This window comes from Bombyx mori, chromosome 14, assembly GCF_030269925.1.
Source record: "Bombyx mori chromosome 14, ASM3026992v2".
In the NCBI taxonomy this organism is placed as follows: domain Eukaryota; kingdom Metazoa; phylum Arthropoda; class Insecta; order Lepidoptera; family Bombycidae; genus Bombyx; species Bombyx mori.
The window spans coordinates 8,564,873-8,583,913 of record NC_085120.1 but is presented as its reverse complement, the minus strand read 5'-3'; the positions used below and the strand labels follow the sequence as shown (position 1 = coordinate 8,583,913).

General features: G+C 36.7%; 1 protein-coding gene across 1 annotated transcript in view; it reads right to left on the bottom strand.

The window, feature by feature from the left end:
- The window catches only part of LOC101745273 (glutaredoxin domain-containing cysteine-rich protein CG31559), a 107,146-nt gene extending 100,570 nt beyond the window's left edge, over nt 1-6,576 (bottom strand). Inside the window, exon 1 of the mRNA XM_004922632.5 lies at nt 6,324-6,576. The gene's annotated coding sequence lies outside the window, so the exon portion shown is untranslated. The remainder of the gene's footprint in view (nt 1-6,323) is intronic.
- Between the last annotated feature and the right edge of the window lie 12,465 nt (nt 6,577-19,041).

Genomic DNA, 19,041 nt, shown 5'->3' with positions numbered 1-19,041 from the left:
CAACGACAATAATTTTGATATTAAACACCTATCTCAGATTAAAATATCAATTACACAATCACTATGCAGATTCATTCCTTCCTTCCTGCCTTCGATCTGGAACTGACGACTAATTCGCACCGGAACGCGTTCGTATGTGCAGACGTTATTATTCTAGTATCCAGCAGACGTATACAAGGTATGGAAATAACCGTCGCCGCGTCTACAGAGCAACATCACCCTTACTGGTGGTAGGCCCTCTTGTGAGTCCACACGGGTAGGTACCACCGCCCTGCCTATTTCTGCCGTGAAGCAGTCATGCGTTTCGATTTGAAGGGTGGGGCAGGCGTTATACTATACTGAGACCTTAGAACTTATATCTCAAGGTGGGTGGCGCATTTACGTTGTATATGTCCATGGGCTCCTGTAACCACTGAACACCAGGTAGGCTGTGAGCTCGTCCACCCACCGAAGCAATAAATAAAATAAAAAAATGGGCACACTACATCTCAATTACTCTTTGGGTTAATACGAAAACAGCTTTTATATTTATATTTTTTTCTTCTACCTATTCATTGTTAGTATGGCTATTTCAGCTTCGCCCCGACGATTGATCCTAGCAAGAGCAGTGCTTCGCAGAATCTACCACCGGATCGGAATCGCGACCCACTGAGATCCGACGAGAAACTCACTGGGCTGTGTCTACGGATTGAGAATGAATAATAAATATAGCTAATATAGTCAAAGTAAATAGTTAATATAGTCAAGTCGGACTATTGACGTTCCGCTTAACCGAATACCAACCAAGAACCGTTTTATCTTCCAATCTATATATATAAATATCAACCTGTTACGAGATTACTGTGGTTGGTCTGTTTTATTAGCATGTCTTATTGACTTGTCTAACTTCTGCATCACGGGACATAAGTTGGATGCTCAGATGTCTAAAGCTTTTTTTTTTATTGCTTTGATGGGTGGACGAGCTCACAGCCCACCTGATATTAAGTGGTTATTGGAGCCCATAGACATCTACAACATAAATGCGCCACCCACCTTGCGGTATAAGTTCTAAGGTCTCAAGTATAGTTGCCCCAACGGCTGCCCCACCCTTCAAACCGAAACGCATTACTGCTTCACGGCAGAAATATGTCTATTGGTTTGATCGTACGGTCTTATGAGGTCGTATTCTACTCACCAAGGATTTTGTATGTTAAATGTGCTAGTGACAGTCTTCGTAGAGCATATATTATAGGGGCAGATGACACACCTCACGCGTTACGATGAAGTATAGAATACCGGAAAAATACTTTAATAGGCTTAACCCCGAGGTTACTCACGTATTAAAAGGCTGATTATCTTCTCGAAGGAACTGGGATGGCAATAATGAAAACCTCACTAAAATGCGATAAAGGCCTACACTTAACTGACTGACTGACAAACATAAGCGACAGTGATTTCTTAGCATCCGGCGCGGTGGGCCGTTTTACCGACAAAAGGAATAAGAAAGGTTAATTTCAAAGCGACCCGAAGACTTCGAAATAGTTTTACAAGTCGTTCAATAACAATGGATTTACACGAAATATATCATATGCTTTACTACAGATTGCCATGGTTGTCACGTGCTCTTGTTCCTATGGGCTCTTGGTAAGTTTCCCTTTAGCCCGTCCGCTCATTTATGGTACTGTCAATAGCAAATCGTCGTTGTCAAACCAAAATCAGCTATGTGCTGCTTTTTGAGATTTTTACTTTTTGACCTTTTCGTATAGTTCACAGCCCTATCTACTGTATAAAAAAAACCGTTATCTGTCTATAGCTTTAACATTTATCTATAGCTTTCATTTGATATAGTTCTTAAAAATTCACATTCATATAAAACTTAATACGAAAATGTTTTTTTTACTCGTTATTTCAAAATAGAGTTTTTGCACATAGCAGATTTTGGTTTGACAGCGACGAAGCATTTTTTTGTTATTTTTTTTATTGCTTAGATGTGTGGACGAGCGCACAGCCCACCTGGTGTTAAGAGGTTACTGGAGCCCATAGACATCCACAACGTAAATGCACCATCCACCTTGAGATATAAGTTCTAAGGTCTCAGTATAGTTACAACGGCTGCCCCACCCTTCAAACCGAAACGCATTACTGCTTCACGGCAGAAATAGACAGGGCGGTGGTACCCACCCGCGCGGACTCACAAAAGGTCCTACCACCAGTAAACTCACAAGAGGTCCTACCACCAGTAAAAATAGAAGAATTAAATAATTAATAGAAAATCTTCTATTTTATCAATATGAAATATGTTATACCGGATATTCTTTGCGGGCCAGATTTTTACGAGAATACGTTTTCACGTCGAACTTATGATTATTCAGAAATGCGTTCTAAGCTACTTTCCAAGGCCTCGTATGCTGGCTCTCTCTACAGCTACGCTATTAATCTACTTTAACTTTTACTTGTATAACTTAGCGAAAAATCGAATTTCTTCAGCCGAATTTTGGATCTTTTTTTTTTTTTCCTAAAATGTTTGGACGAGCTCACAGCCCACCTGGTGTTAAGTGGTTACTGGAGCCCATAGACATCCACAACGTAAATGCGCCACCCACCTTGAGATACAAGTTCAAAGGTCTCAAGTATAGTTAGTTCAAGTATCGTTGTGAAATATCCAACCGAACGTTACAGACAGAACGTTCTAAAAAATGGTTATAAGTATTTTAACTAAGTCAAATTTCACACCTAGTCACTATATTCGTGTAATTTGAAAGAATGCTGAACCCTTGCTGGCAAAGCTTTGGTGGCTTCGTTTCGTATTATTTATTCCTCTATATGAATTTAATTTTCTCAACAATGTCTCATGGGTTAATTTTTGTTTAGCGCGCTGTAATAATAGTAAAATGCTGCTAAATAAACAGATAAGATAAATGATAATAGTTTTTTTTTTGTTAAAAGTACAGCACATGTTTCTTAGGCGCTTTTTAGTATAGTAGTAAGTAAAACTACGATATGTTTACATTAAAAACAGACCCTAGAATGATTTATTTATTTGTGTAGATAAAAGCTTTTAAACAGATAATTAGATAACAGATTTTAACATGCATCACAACCGATGATTTTATATGTTTTTTTTTTCTTTATATTCTGTGTATATTGTTCTTTATATTTTGTGTATTAAATGCATCAGAAACAACACATTGGCAGAAACAGAACACCGTTGTCAAACGGCACGGATGCATTATCATTATAATTTTATTAATACATTATTTATTTTTCACCCCACAAATGACGTCATACAGTAAATTCGCAGTCAGACAAGTTTTGTTAAATTTAAAAACCTTTATTTTTATTATTACTTTTTTTTCCTAACTATGCTCTTAGTCTTGAGAGGCTATATCAGCGTTACCTTAGCATGTAGGTGAGCTCTCGGGGCTCAAACCGCAGGTGTTGCTAACACTGGCCCCAGCAAGAGGTTTCAGCAGTGTTTCACAGAATCTGCCACCAGACGGAAACGCGACCCACTGAGAAGATCTCAGATCACAGATCTTCGAGAAGAAACTCAGTGGGCTGTGTCTATGGGTTAATTTACTTGCCGAGCCCTTCATCGCAAGCGACGGGTTCAACGAGGACGGTGCCCGGTGCTTGAGATACCTAAGAGCACCATTAATGGATCGGGAGGATCCGTAATGACGTCCTTAGGGCTATTATTACTATTACAGCTGTTTGGCTTCCTAATCTTCACGTTTTTCTCTTAGATTTTTTTTTCTTACCTATTCTGATAGCCTTGAGAGGCTATATTGCCGTAGCCTAATAAGTAGGTGAGCTCAGGGGGCTCAAACCTGACGACGTTGCTAACACTAACGAGTACACACACACATTGTTTCAACAAAAAATGTGCTTCAATCTGTAGTCACTTCGAAATAAACAAACTTTAGGATCTTTTTTTTGCTAGCGGCGCTAAGTTTGCTGGCTTTAGCATATCTACCTATAGTAGAATCATAAATTGGCTGTCTATATATTCAACAAATAATCTGAAGGCCATAAACAACGATTAATGGAACTTAAAAATGTTTTTCAAATTTTTGCTTGTCAGTCAAACAGTTGATGAATAATAATAGGGTTTTTTTTGTTCAAAATCGACTCGCGGATCTGTATAAATGACGTCATCTCTCTGAGGCCAGTCTCGGTACTTGGGCAGCTGTTAGTAAGCCCCATCCCTCCTGGCTGAGCCTTTGTTCGTCCGCTTGTCCTACCGGAAAGTACTCCAGTAATCCTTCCTTCATAAAGAAAAGACCAGTCTTAATAGAAATGTGTAAAAGTTTCCCTACCCTCAAAACTAGAATACATGACTGCTTCGCGGATTTTTTTATATTTATTTCTTAGATGGGTGGACGAGCTCACAGCCCACCTGGTCCTAAGTGGTTACTGGAGCCCATAGACATCTACGAAGTAAATGCGCCATTCACCTTGAGATATAAGTTCTAAGGTCTCAAGTATAGTTACAACGGTTGTCCCACCCTTCAAACCGAAACGCATTACTGTTTCACGGCAGAAATAGGCGGCGTGGTGGTACCTACCTGCACAGACATTCAAGAGGTCCCACCATCAGTAATTACGCAAATTATAATTTAGCGGGTTTGTTTTTTAGTACACGATGTTATTCCTTCACCGCGGAAGACAATCGTGAAAATTTGTTAAGTACGTATTTTATTAGAAAAATTGAAAAATTTATTAGAAAAATTGGTGGGTGGTGGTTGGTACCTACCCGCGCGGACTCTCAAGGGATCCTACCACTAGTAAAGCATAACATTTACATTCAATTCTACAAACCTAACATGCCATGTTTTTATTAATTAAACAAAAATACAATTTGGTGAGTTCGAATTTATTACACAATGCTGTTCGTAAGAGTACCCGGCGGATCATTACCGGGTCAAGCAGAGATGGCCTCACGGATAAACGGCGCACGGTCGATAATTGTCATAATTACTGTGATGTTCATACGACCTTCAACTTTAGTGTTGTGGATTTAAGTTTACATTCGATTATGGTGTTTTGGGTTCTACGGTAATTTGACACGTGTTCGAGAATCTGCTTGCGATGTTTTGTTTTGGCTCATTAGAATTTTATGACGTCACGCGTCAGTTAATAACAAGCTCGATATTCGTATTGTTTATATTCGAAGTGGGATCTATGTAATAAATAGTGTTTACTTCGATCAATTATTTTCCAAGTTTACCAAGTTAGAAATTAACTTTTCTTATGTGTTGGATGCGGAAGGCGGAGGATCGCATTATGTGGCAGGCATTGGGGAAGGCCTATGCCCAGCAGTGGGCAGATAAAGGCTGATGATTATGATGATGTGTACAACACATATTACGAACGTACAAACATGTGTTTTTTAATATGAACTTCAGAAATAAACACGTTCTATTTAAATTTTTAAATGAGATTCTTAATTTACATTGTATTTGAAACAATGCGAATTTATTATAATAGGAATAACATTATCTTATTATCGTACTTGTTAACTGTTGCCATGGCAACTGGAAATTAGCCCAGACATCACAAAAACATAAAGAGGTCTACTTATGGCGAAGATTACTTTTTAGGGGTCCGTGGGCGATCTGTTAGCTTTTCTAATGTTCTCGATAGTGAGATCATAATATTTGAGATAATAATGTTTAAGAAATGATCACAAAAACTGTTAAGCTTTACGAGCTTAGAACCAATTAAAGTTTGAAATATTCATTCTGAAATGTCAAAGAAGATAGTTCCATTGTAATTATAATGTATAGAAATTTCAAATAAAAATTTCTTTGCAAGTATCAGGTAGAAGAAAAAATTATAATTTCAAATGTTCGTCCAGACCTGGAATTTGTTACAGTTTTGTGTACCGGATTAAGCATAGCAAATTAGATGCTTAAGTTTTAATTGAAAACTTTTAAAAGATTTTTGCAAGGTTTTAAACCTCTACTGCACAAACAATCAAAAATAAGATGGAGAAATAAATAAAATAAAACACCTATTAAATTATAACAACATATGAAAGTTTTGTAAAGTTATTACTTAAGTTCTTTAGGTCTATTGTGACATAAAATTACACATTATGATATCATTCCATCTTTATCAATGCATACCTCAGTAACGAAAACATGGCAATGAACTTTCATAACTATTTCTTGAATAAGAAAAAAAAAAACAGATAAAAATCAAACAAAAAAATCTCGCAACTACGAATCTACGACACAAACTTTTTAATGAACGTGAGAATTAAAATCACGTTGTATACAAATTACGTAATTAGCTGTAAATAGAATTAAAAAAAAAATAACAAAACCATGAAGACTCACCGGGTCAACGCGAGTCAAATATCCACTTTATCCGACACTAGAGCACCCTGTAGATTCACATAAACACTAACGGAACACTCTGTATGCAAAAAAATCGGATTGGACGATGGCTATTGGCCGGTTCGAATTGAACGTTCGAATTTTGAAAATTTACCGTTACACGAGTTCCTTCGGTGGAGGCTTGACGCGTACTGAGTCAGCTTCTCGAATGAGTGGGACACGTCCGTTCACACTGTCAACTTAATTAATACGTACCAATTTCGGTGTTAACGCGCTCAGTATAAATGTTCATTTTGAATAGCAACGCGTGTCGTTATGACGTTTGGGAATGCGAGATTAATACATTGCCACCTCGATCGCCTTCACATGCGCACGAGATATAATTTTTTGCAGTCCTAAATCGTTTTAATACTTGGCTTCGTAATAATATCTTGGTTAATCATGTTAATTATAATTCCGTTGCCGAAGCTGCGGTAGAAATAAAAAAGAAAACCCGCCAACATTTTTTTTATAAAAATAAATAAATCTTATATTGTATCAACATTTTATTTTTAGACAAACATACTTTTATGATTCGAATGTGTCTCTGTCATCATTTTCTTAAACAGAAGTGTAATGATTTGCGCGCGTTGAAGTCTTTGCAATGGATAAAACAGACAGCCAAAAAAAAAAAGTATCACGATAAATCTTTACATTTGAGTTTTGTATTCAACTAAATGATTTAAGTGGTTTTTGTGTATGTTTTTTTTTTTGAATTGTCGCTCCCCCCACATCATTTGTGGGAGAATTGATGTTATTGGTGGTGCGGCGACTTGTGATCGCGCACGGATAAATAACCACTACTCTGTTTATTTCTGCCAACAGTAATGCTTTCAGGTTCGAAGGGTGGAATAGTTACACTATACAATTGAGATTTAGATCTTATGACTCATGGTGGGTGGCGGCAATTTTCAAACAACAATTTAAAAAAAATTACCCCGTTTTGGTTGCATATCTACATATCGGATCGTAGTCCACTTGCTAGGAAAAGAGCATATTATTATCCCCATGATAAAACTAACTACTGAATAACAACAATGCGCTTCGAGCTATTTCTTACACCGGCTGTACACGCTTGTCGAGACTACGAGACAGGTCGAGGATGAGTGTGTACATGGCATCCTTCTTTTTTGTTTTTTTCCTACCTATGCTGATAGCCTTGAGAGGCTATATCAGCGTTACCTTAGCGTGTAGGTGAGCTCTCGGAGCTCAAACCGAAGGTGATGCTAACACTGGCCCTAGCAAGAGCAGTGCTTTGCAGAATCTACCACCGGATCGGAAACGCGACCCACTGAGAAGATCCGGCAAGAAACTCAGTGGGCTGTGTCTATGGGTTAAGTTACTCGGCGAGCCCTTCGTCGCAAGCGTCGGGTTCGGCGAGGATGGTGGCGGAGTGTTAGCAACACTCCGGTTTGAGCCCCGTGAGCTCTCCTACACGTTAGGGTGAAGCTGAAATAGCCTCTCAAAGCTATCAGTATACGTAGGAAAAACAAATAGAATGTTCTACAGTTACGAAGGCACATAAAAAAAATATTGGCATTTAAATTCTGTTTAGTACGAACTCAGTTTAACAATATTTGATTTTGCCTTAACAAAAATTAACACGTAATCAATTCGATTGCTCGTTTGGGTAACATGAAAAGATATAAAACTTTCCGTTCTATGAATCGTATGAACGATTCTTAAGAATGATGTCACGAGTTCGGACATCTCTCGAAGTTCTCTCATCGGCTGCCGATCGTGCACATTTGTACGGCATACATTGCGTCTTTGTGTTTTTAATACTGATGTAAAAGCGTTACCGATTGCAGAAGCCCGGCGTTAGGTGCTTCCAAAGCTTAGTAAAAATCACCATACTCTTGTAGAAGCTGTAGTGGTAGTGCTGCTTCACCCTTACAAAAGTTCGTTTAAATCACCCTAACAAAAGTTCGTTTAATAGGCAAGATGCAAGTTTTCCATTTTGTCTACATAAATACGACATAATACGATTTTCGCAAAGAAAAAAATAAATCGTAACCAAACCGTGATATATGTATATGTAGTTAGAATATTAAAATGAACATGTGTCTGTTTGTCCTCTTCGCGTACCTAAGCCATTCGTCAGATTCAACTATTCATTTGAATGAATGATTGCTTTTTTGTTCGTATTTTCAGCGATTATGTGTCTTTTATTCGATGGAGTTGAAATTATGATTTGTTATTTTTTTAAATTCAAAAAAGATCTCGAGAAAGTCGTCGCGGCCCTAAGGATAAGACGTCCGGTGCATTCGTGTTGAGCAATGCACTGGTGTTCGAATCCCAGGCGGGTACCAATTTTTTTAATGAAATACGTATTTAACAAATGTTCACGATTGACTTCCACGGTGAAGCAATAACATCGTGTACAAAAAATCAAACCCGAAAAATTATAATTTGCGTAATTACTGGTGATTGGACCTCTTGTGAGGCCGCGCGGTTAGGTACCACTACCCTGCCTATTTCTGCCGTGAAGCAGTAATGCGTTTCGACTTGAAGGGTGGGGCAGCCGCTGTAACTATACAGAGACCTTAGAACTCATATCTCAAGGTGGGTGGCGGCATTTATGTTTTGTATGTCTATGGGCTCCGGTAACCATTTGACACCGGGTGGGCTGTGAGCTCGTCCACCAATCAATGCAATAAAAAAAAAAATTGACCTAGTACATATTTTTAACAAACAATCGTATTGATTGATAATATTATTCGATTGGTAATAAAATAATAATAAACACAAGACCAGGCACAATTCGATCAATTTCCCAAATACCATTGTGATTAATAGCCCGCAATGGACCACATATTGTTTATTTCAATCGAACACTGACGTTACCTAGTAAACCCTGACCGTTCAACGTTTGGTTAAGCAAATAAAAAAACATCCTTAAAGGAGCTCGTTCTGAACTTGTATGGGTAAAGCATCGGGGCGATCCGACCCGGTTTTTCAACGGACAAAGTAATTGAAATCCGAAGACAGGTTGATGAAAATAAATCTTTAAATCGTTCGTGTCTTTTTTTATTGCCATTATATGCAGAGGAGCATACGGTCCACTTGACGGTGAATAATTACCGTCGCCTATGGACATCAGCAATGCCAGGAGCAGGGCCAAGCCGCTTCCTACCGTGAATAGTTATTTAGATATAAGCTACAACGTGGAATTTTCTAAACGTCAGAAATAATAGGGTAAAACCTGGATAGATACCGCAGCGGGATAGATGCCTCATGTTCTAAAAACCTAACTTCCCGCACTCATGACAAAAAATTTATTGAAGAAGTAGGAACCACAGTCACCATATACCTTATGTACCATTTGAGAATCGCGTGGTGACGAAGTATTTTCCTCGTGCATGTAATTTTCTCCGCGCGGAATTTCACGAACACGTCAAAGATTTAAAGGTTAATATTTAGCGTGGTATAACTTTATAATTAGTGTAAAATTCCATTATATTTTTTACTACATGAATATATTGGTTCATTGAGTCTGCATCTAGGTGTAAATAAATGCTATTATGTTTATAATTTATTTACAAAAAATTTGGGTATCTATCCTTATCAAAAAGGATAGTTGCCCTGATTTTTTGGGGTATAGGTGCCTTTAGGGGCATGTATCCCTCTATACTCTGCCATTTCAGAATATAGCTGAAATATGGCACGAAAACATAAAACACAAATAAATGATTTACAGTTCAAGCAGCGAATATGAAGACAATCCACTTAACTATAAAATGAAAGGAAATAAAACAATAGATTTTCCCCTAAAGAAATCTAAGGGATAAACCTAAAACGCATGTAAATATATCTGCATTGAATGTTTTGAAAACTATAAAAATACGAAGTCGCAATCCGACTGGATTCAATGTTTAATGTTTCAGAACTAGCTACATGAAACGTGTTTTTCAGAAATGATGTAGAAGATGTGGAAAATTGAAAGCACTATCCAGTTAAACTTCAATTTGACAAAATAATAAAGATATCTGTATTGTGTTAATTTAATTAAAAAAATATGATTTTGCAATGTACACATTGACACTTAATGTGAATATTTTATAAACAATTAAGAATTTATATTTTTGTTAAATAAATATTTGTAAAATTTAATTTAATAAAAAAATAGGATAATGCATGTTGAAACTAAAAAAAATGTAGTTTAGCTTACGCTTACTTAACGCTTTAAAAATTTAATTATGATCATTTGTGTGATATGAGAATTATCTTTTAATTATAAACATTGAAAGACTTAAAAAATACAAAATATTTTTTATTATTATGACCCATGTTTCTTGGAGACAATTGCTCTGTTAGGAATAGAACTTCTTAATATTTGGATTGGTTTTTTCGTTTACACGGTATAAAGGGCATCTATCCTGCACTGCAGGCATCTATCCTACTCAGAATTTTCTTGGTGGGGCAACTATCCATACAGGTAGGCATCTATCCTCCAAAAAAAGGTTCTACGAAAAACGAGTTTCTGCAAAATCTGTATTTGATAGGTTTAAAAAAATGTATACTAATTAAACATAAAGGATTGAGCTAACTACATTAATGGAAATTATTCGTATAAAATTAATATTTTCAAAATTACATGACTATTTCAAAAAGTGGGGCATCTATCTCGGCTTTACCCTATATATAAAATGTATAAAAAAAAACCCAAGACCAAAACGTAAAAGTGGCTTTATATCTACGACTTTTGATACTTTTTTTTTTATTGCTAGATGTGTGGACGATTTCACAGCCTACCTACACATCTACAACGAAATGCGCCACACACCTTGAGATATAAGTTTTAAGGTCTCAGTATAGTTACAATGGCTGCCCCACCCTTCAAACCGAAACGCATTACTGTTTTACGGCAGAGATAGGCAGGGTGGTGGTACCTACCCGTGCGGACTCACAAGAGGTCCCACCACCAGTAAAAAAGTGATATATAAGACTCCGGAAAAACGAAGAAATTACTATGATTTTTATATTAAAAAACAGGCTGCAATCAAGTTCATTGTTCAGCTGACATTAGCGGTGCTATAAACACAATAACGTAAAATCAATACAAAGGCTGCTGTACCAAAGAAATCAAAATGCTTATTTACAAGTTTTATTACAAGGGGGACGCTTTTGAAAGAGACCTGCAATTCGCAATGCTGAAGAAGAAGGGAAGAAAGGAGAGACTGAATAAATAATTGAAGCCTGTTTTATATAATAAAGCGACTTCGTTGTGTTATAAATCAAACTAGAGGTCCCGCGGTAGTCGAAAATCGACTATAATTAATTGGAATTGTAAGTTTGTACACTATTATGATTGTATTTTATACAAATTTCGCCAAGACTACACTATAAAAAATATGAATAAAGACAAACAATATTTCATCTATTCTCAATTTGACAACAGACGCCAAGAACAAAAGTTAGACAATAAATAGTATGCATGCGTGTGTGCGTCAAATACATGGTATGTAGTGTGCGTAATGTTTTCTTTACTGATTTAATGTATCTTTTATGCATTATTTTAAAAAAAATATTAGCATTGTGCACTTCTTCTCTATATTCCCTATAAGTGTGGAATATTTCATACTCCTCCGTCCGCGCAATTTTCGTAAAAACAGATACGAAGTTTTTGCTTCACGTATTAATATATAGATTAGTAGCATTGTACTGTTTTTAACATACTTATGTTAACTTGGTATGTTTGTTTGTAACGGAATCTTTGAACGTCATTAATATGTATGTAACAGAGACATTATTAGCATTTATTTTATTTATTTATTTATTTCATTTACTTCAGATATTGCATCCATATTACATTCATTAACATTTCATATAGTATACCAGAATTAAATAAAAACAATAACTACAATCTCGGAATAGAACAAAAGCAATAATAATAATAATATAACAAAAAAATTAAAGAATAATAACAAAACAAAACTCAAAATTAACGTCAAAACTACCTTAACCTAAAGGCTGGTTTGGATCCAGAGTGCTCAACATGCACACGTGTCCGGTGTTGCATTATTGGGCAGTCCAGATTATTGGCAGTATTATTAGGACATTTTATTGACTTGAAAATTTGCACAAGCATCAAGAACCGATGACAGTATAAAATATTATAACTTCACTCTATTATCTTAATCAGTATGAACAAGATAAAAAAAGGAGATTATTTGTGAGTTCGGTTTGTTACTTAAGCGTATTTTTTTAGTTGTTAAGCTACATCTGTTACATATGTAACTACGTGAATCCATTCCGAGCTTAACTTTGATACGATATCGTCGGTTTGAAGAGTAGTAGTCGATATTCTACTGACATTGATTTTTTTGATTTAGTACTGGGTGCCATACATGTTGCGCCTTAAGGAAACTGTGAGCAAACATTCTTAGAATGGCTCTGAGAAAGTTTATTCAACTCATACATTTTTTTGACTATATAAATACCTAAGCATTTACGTTCATTTTATACTACGAATAGGTTATTGGTATCCTTAATATAATAATAATATGCTTTACGTATTGTATTAACGGCGGACAAATTCATGAACAATTTAGTGTTATGAAGTTAGGTACTACCAGAAAATGTTCGTTTAAAAAAAAAGAAATTAAATACAATTAGTATTTAATTTTATAAGCACTAAGCATTTAATTAATTTTGTTTTAAAAATTTGGAGTATCTCACTGACTCTAAGGTCGAAGGAAGATAATCAGCCCTAACAGCATCCTGAAGGCATTAACAGACCGTTATGACTGTCGGTACTTGAACCATTGTACCATGGTTCACTTGCGGACTAAACAATAATAATAATAATAATGGTTGGTTCGAAGTAGGTATTAGTGGAATGGAATATTTGAAATGTATTCCACTGATAACTACTTTTAATAAATATTTTTTTTTTTTTGATTGGTTTTGTTAATTTTAAGTATGTTTCAATGATACTATGTACACATATGGACTTATTGTTGTCTGAAATAAAATAAATCATTCATTAATTCATTCAATATTGTCTTTATTCTGGTATTGTTGCACTGTAATTCGATATAGCAAAATATTTATTTGTGAGAGCTCTATGCTCTCATACATCATTTTTAATGGTGCTAGGACCTCTTGTGATCCCGCGCGGGTAGATACCACCACCCTGCCTATTTCTACCGTGAAGTAGTGATGCGTTTCGGTTTGAAGGGTGGGGCAGCCGTTGTAACTATACACACTTCGATAAAGCGGCACGACACGAGAACCCTCTCATCGTGGCCGCCGGTAACTACATTCCCGATCCTGCGGAAAGAATGGAAAGCAATCGACGTCGCCCAAAACACGTCATCTCGGATCCTCCCGATCCACTAACGGTGCTTATAAGTACCTCAAGCACCGGTCACCGTTCTCGTCGAACCCGTCGCTTGCGACGAAGGGCTCGACGAGTAAATTAACCCTCAGACACAGCCCACTGAGTTTCTCGCCGGATCTTCTCAGTGGGCCGCGTTTCCGATCCGGTGGTAGATTCTGCGAAGCACGGCTTTTGTTAGGGTTCGTGTTAGCAACGTCGTCAGGTTTGAGCCCCGTGAGCTCACCTACTAGTTAAGGTTACGCTGGAATAGCCTCTCAAGGCTACCAGCTTACGTAGAAAAAAAAAGTAACTATACTTAAGACCTTACAACTTATAGCTCAAGGTGGGTGGCGCATTTACGTCGTAGATGTCTATGGGCTCCAGTAACCACTTAACACCAAGTGGGCTGTGAGCTCGTCCACCCATCTAAGCAATAAAAAAAAACATCACCGTCGAGTTTCGATCGGAGTATTCGTGAAATCAAACATTCATAAACACGTTTTATGTATTGGCGAGATCGCGACAGGCGGACGTTGGAGGTCGCCAGACAACATTCCACTTCGGTGATTATTTTTAGCAGTTCGATAATACAACGGTATGGTCTTTGTTTATGTATATACCTATAAAAAAAAACAGTATTTTTTTCATTATGAATGTCTATTTTTTTTTCTCCGACCGTCTTGGGAATTACGATAAACTAAAAAATATTGTTTTGTTTAACATCGCGTGTTAATTGATACTTTTAATTGTGAACAACGGTTGGGTGATTTATACAAAGCAGCCTACTTCAATGGCGATGATGTTGTGGAGGTAGCCATCACAGAACACAAGATATTTGACAGATGCCTGAATCACGCTTAGTACATTTTCAAGATAAGCTTGTATATAGTTATAGGTATACAAGTTACGACAGTAACATACGGATAGGGCTGACTCCTTCGGAAACGCCTCTGGGACTTCATTACCGAAAATAATTATTAATCGATGAGCAGTTTAGGTTCCGTGCCAAGCACTCGTAAAGTTAAGTAAACTAGAGGTCCCGCAGTAGTCGAAATTCGACTATAATTAATTGGAATTGTAAGTTTGTACACTGTTATGATTGTGTTTTATACTTCTATAGTCACAAATTTCGCCAAGACTACACTATAAAAAATATGAACAAAGACAAACAATATTTAATCTATTCTCAATTTGACAACAAACGTCAAGAACAAAAGTTTGACAATAAATAGTATGCACGCGTGTGTGCGTCAAATACATGGTATGTAGTGTGTGTAATGTTTTCTTTATTGATTTAATGTATCTTTTATGCATTATTTTAAAAAAATATTAGCATTGTACACTTCTTCTCTAAATTCTCTATAAGTGTGAAAAATTTCATACTCCTCCGTCCGGGCAATTTTCGTAAAAAGGGATACAAAGTTTTTGCTTCACGTATTAATATAAAGTTAAGTAAATTAACCTATAGACACAGCCCACTGAGTTTCTCGCCGGATCTTCTCAGTGGGTCGCCTTTCCGATCCGGCGGTAGATTCTGCGAAGCTCTTGCTAGGGCCAGTGTTAGCAACACCCCCGGTTTGAGCCCCGAGAGCTCACCTACACGCTAGGGTAACGCTGATATAGCTTCTGAAGGCTATCAGCATAGGTAGGAGAAAAAAAAACATACGGACTGTGGCGGGTAGCCATCATACAACGCAAGATAATTGACAGATGCCTGAATCTCGCTTACGACATTTTCAAGATAAAGCGCATATATACAAGTTCCGAACAACAACATTCGGACCGTCGGTCTACCGAGCAATATCACTCGCTCGGTGGAAGATCTTCCCTTTGTCGTATATCTTCACAAACTGGTGACCTGCGACGAGATGTGAACACGCAACCTTCTGATTCATCATCAGCGCATCAAGAACTTCGGCTACCACAATCCCCGCATTCACGCAGATAAAAGCACGTCATTGACAGTCGTCTCACAGCAAGCCAGCATCGCAGCCTCAACAGGACCATCGCAGCCGACTCACCGCGCTTCCTGGTTCTACGGCACGCAACTTCACTGCCTCATAACGCCGCTACAGTTCATCGCAGCCCACGACCGGATCATCAACGCTTGGGGTCACACATCTCCGGCATGGCAGCTCTGCTTCCCCAAACGGACCGTCGCGGCGTCGGTCTACTGAGCAATATTACCCGCTCGGTGTAAGATCTTTCCCTTCGTCTTTAAGCATTCCACAACGTCATGAGATGAAAAGGGCTTGTTTATTGAGCTATCAGGAAATTTAAAGCTATCTAGCTAATTCGTTTTTTATATTTCAATTTCAAAATTTCATACTATTTCAAATATTAAAATACATAATTATCCGTATTCGTTTTTACTGGTGGTAGGACCTCTTGTGAGTCCGCACGGGTAGGTACCACCGCCCTGCCTATTTCTGCCGTGAAGTAGTAATGCGTTTCGGTTTGAAGGGTGGGGCAGCCGTTGTAACTATACTGAGACCTTAGAACTTATATCTCAAGGTGTTTGGTGCATTTACGTTGTAGATGTCTATGGGCTCCAGTAATTACTTAACACCAGGTGGGCTGTGAGCTCGTCCACACATGTAGGCAATAAAAAAAAACGTTTTATTACTAATAATAGAAGTTAAAATCAATAATTTAAATCAGGTAAGGATTTAATTAATATGCGTTGTGTTCATGTTCTTAATGAGCTATGAACCGGAAGAGAGGGTGATTTTTCCTATTCATTACACAAGTGAATGAATGATCTCACGATTTACCCGTTGTTCAGTAGTTAATAGAGCCTGTGGATATTATATAAACGCACCACATTGAGGCGTGAGGTCGAATTTCTAATTATATTGTATAGGTATGTGGAGAGTACTTAGCGGCAGACAGAGTCTTGACTCTTTAATCTTGTCGAGTCTTAACGAGTCTTGACTGTGCCCCTAACATTGCTAATGTCCTTGAGTGATGGTAAGCGCTCACCGTATGCTCATCTGCCCTTAAAAGTAATGAAAAAAAAAAGCCTTTCAAATCGGAACGCATGTCTGCTTCGCCGCAAAAATAGTTGAGATGTTGATAACTTCTGTAGTTACATACAAACTGTTATCGCTTCCTTCCAGACACATTTTTACTTTACTTCTACATTGGGATTTAATGACAGTTCGTTGATATTTGAAACTTTTGAATCGATTTCTTAGACAGCAATATTTTCTAAGAAATTATTGTTGTCGATTTAATGTCTTTTCTCTCACATTTTTGGCTTTGTTGCGATTTTTTTGTTTACTGAAATGAAAGACCGATTTGTGGTAGTTATATATTTTAATACTAGGACTAGAAGATACAATGGTGTTAATATGATACGAATTTCAATGAGCAGTAAGTAGCAGCTTCATTTTCTACCAATATATTATTATATTACTACAAAACATCGATAGATGTCGCTATTTTAAAAATCTCCACAACACAATTTATTCAAGCTTACAGAGAATGCCTAAGGCTCTAGACACGTCCTTACGCATCGATCAGATCCAATAACTCTTACATTAGACGCCTTCAGCTCGCCTAACACTAGGAGCAGGCTCAGGGACTTCGTTAAGTGCAACCTAACCCATGCATCGGCCCGCTGAGTTTCTCGCTGGATCTTCTCAGCGAGTCAGGATTCCGATTCAGTAGTTGTTAGGTCTCCTTCGGAGGCGCTCGGGCGGCTGTTAGCTAATCCCACCCCTCCTGGCTGAGCCTTTGCTCGCCCAGCTGTCCTGGTGAAACTGGAAAGGCCTAAGATCGTTTTCAAAGTAAAATTCAGAATAATGACTTTTCAGTTACATAATAAAAAAGAAGAAAAACGTTCCGAGCGAGACATCGGCTCTTAGAATTTACGTACTTTTTCAACAAATAAAATAGCTGACACTCATTTCCGGAGCGTGTAATGAATGCGCTTCGTAAGTGATTGTACGATAAGCAGCTGTGATAAGTATTAGCAGCACTTAAAGCAAATGTTGGTTATCTTAAATATTTAAATTGTTTACCGATTTTGGTAACGACAATTAAAAGAGAAATGTGTGCTTAGTGCGAGTTTTTTAACGTTCTCGATAGCGTAAAAGTTAGCTCATATTTGTATGGAATGGGATTGTTTGCGTACGTTTGCCGCTAGGGGCGCTGTTCCAACTGCATACAAAATTGGGTTAACTTTTACGCTATCGAGAACCTTATAAAACTCGCACTAAGCAAACTGGTCTTAAAAGTAGGCAGATTCTCTTCGGAGCATTTTTATGAATGCCTTTATTCCAGTCTAGATAAAATTTATTTAAATTGTCTAGAGTTACATCACAAATAAACAAATAGCTTTAAAATTCAACAGTAAATACAAAAGATAATTTAATGGAAGCTGAGAATTTTTGGCGAAAGCAAATAACACATCGTAGACACAATCGCACAAAGCATCTTACTTCGATTACAATTCTAAAGGTGTGGATATTTAAAATGTTGATTTAATGATTACGAATATCAGCAAAATTTTTAACGCATTAAAATATAATTTTATGTGAACGCTGATCACACCGACATCTACTGAATTATTTTTGTCTAAGACATATTACTCTTGTTCTAAAACTGAATGTATGATATTTTTCGATAGACAATGAACCTTAAAACTACTTCTAAACACATATTTATATATTTTTCACGAATACCTATGAACATATTTATGATAATAATAATAATAACGGTTTGATTTCTGGCTTTTACTGTTTCTTAATCTGACTTTTGATAAGCAGTTTTCTCGATTATGTTAGATACAGTTTTTTTTCCTGCAAGTATTCTGAAGGTGTTATGATCTGTATCTTATGTATCAGTTATTTACCATGTTACCTTTTTAGAATGAATTGAAATTAAGCCGTAACTCGTTCTTATTAATACGCTTTTGTTATATTATTATGTTAGTATGTAACGGAATCTTTGAACATGATTTTGACCCCCTTCAAAACGTCTGATTAACTCGAAATTTGGTATACTTATTAAGGACTGATGACAAATTAATATTTAAAAAAAATGAAAAAAATGAAATTCAATTAAAAAAAAAAGTAAAAAAAAACGCTTTTATAGAAAATACAACAAAAAAATAGAAAATAAATTTTAATAAATTTGAATTAAACGCTTTTTTTACAATAAAATCATTTGTTCCTGCACAATTTTTAATTCAAATTTATTAAAAAATGTTTTTTATTTTTTAGTCTGATTTTCTATTAAAGGGGATTTTTTTAGTTTTTTTAAACTAGTACTTATTTTATATCGACGATTCGTGATCACTTTCTAAAAACAAACACTTCCCATTATTCTCAGCCGAACACAAAATGATTG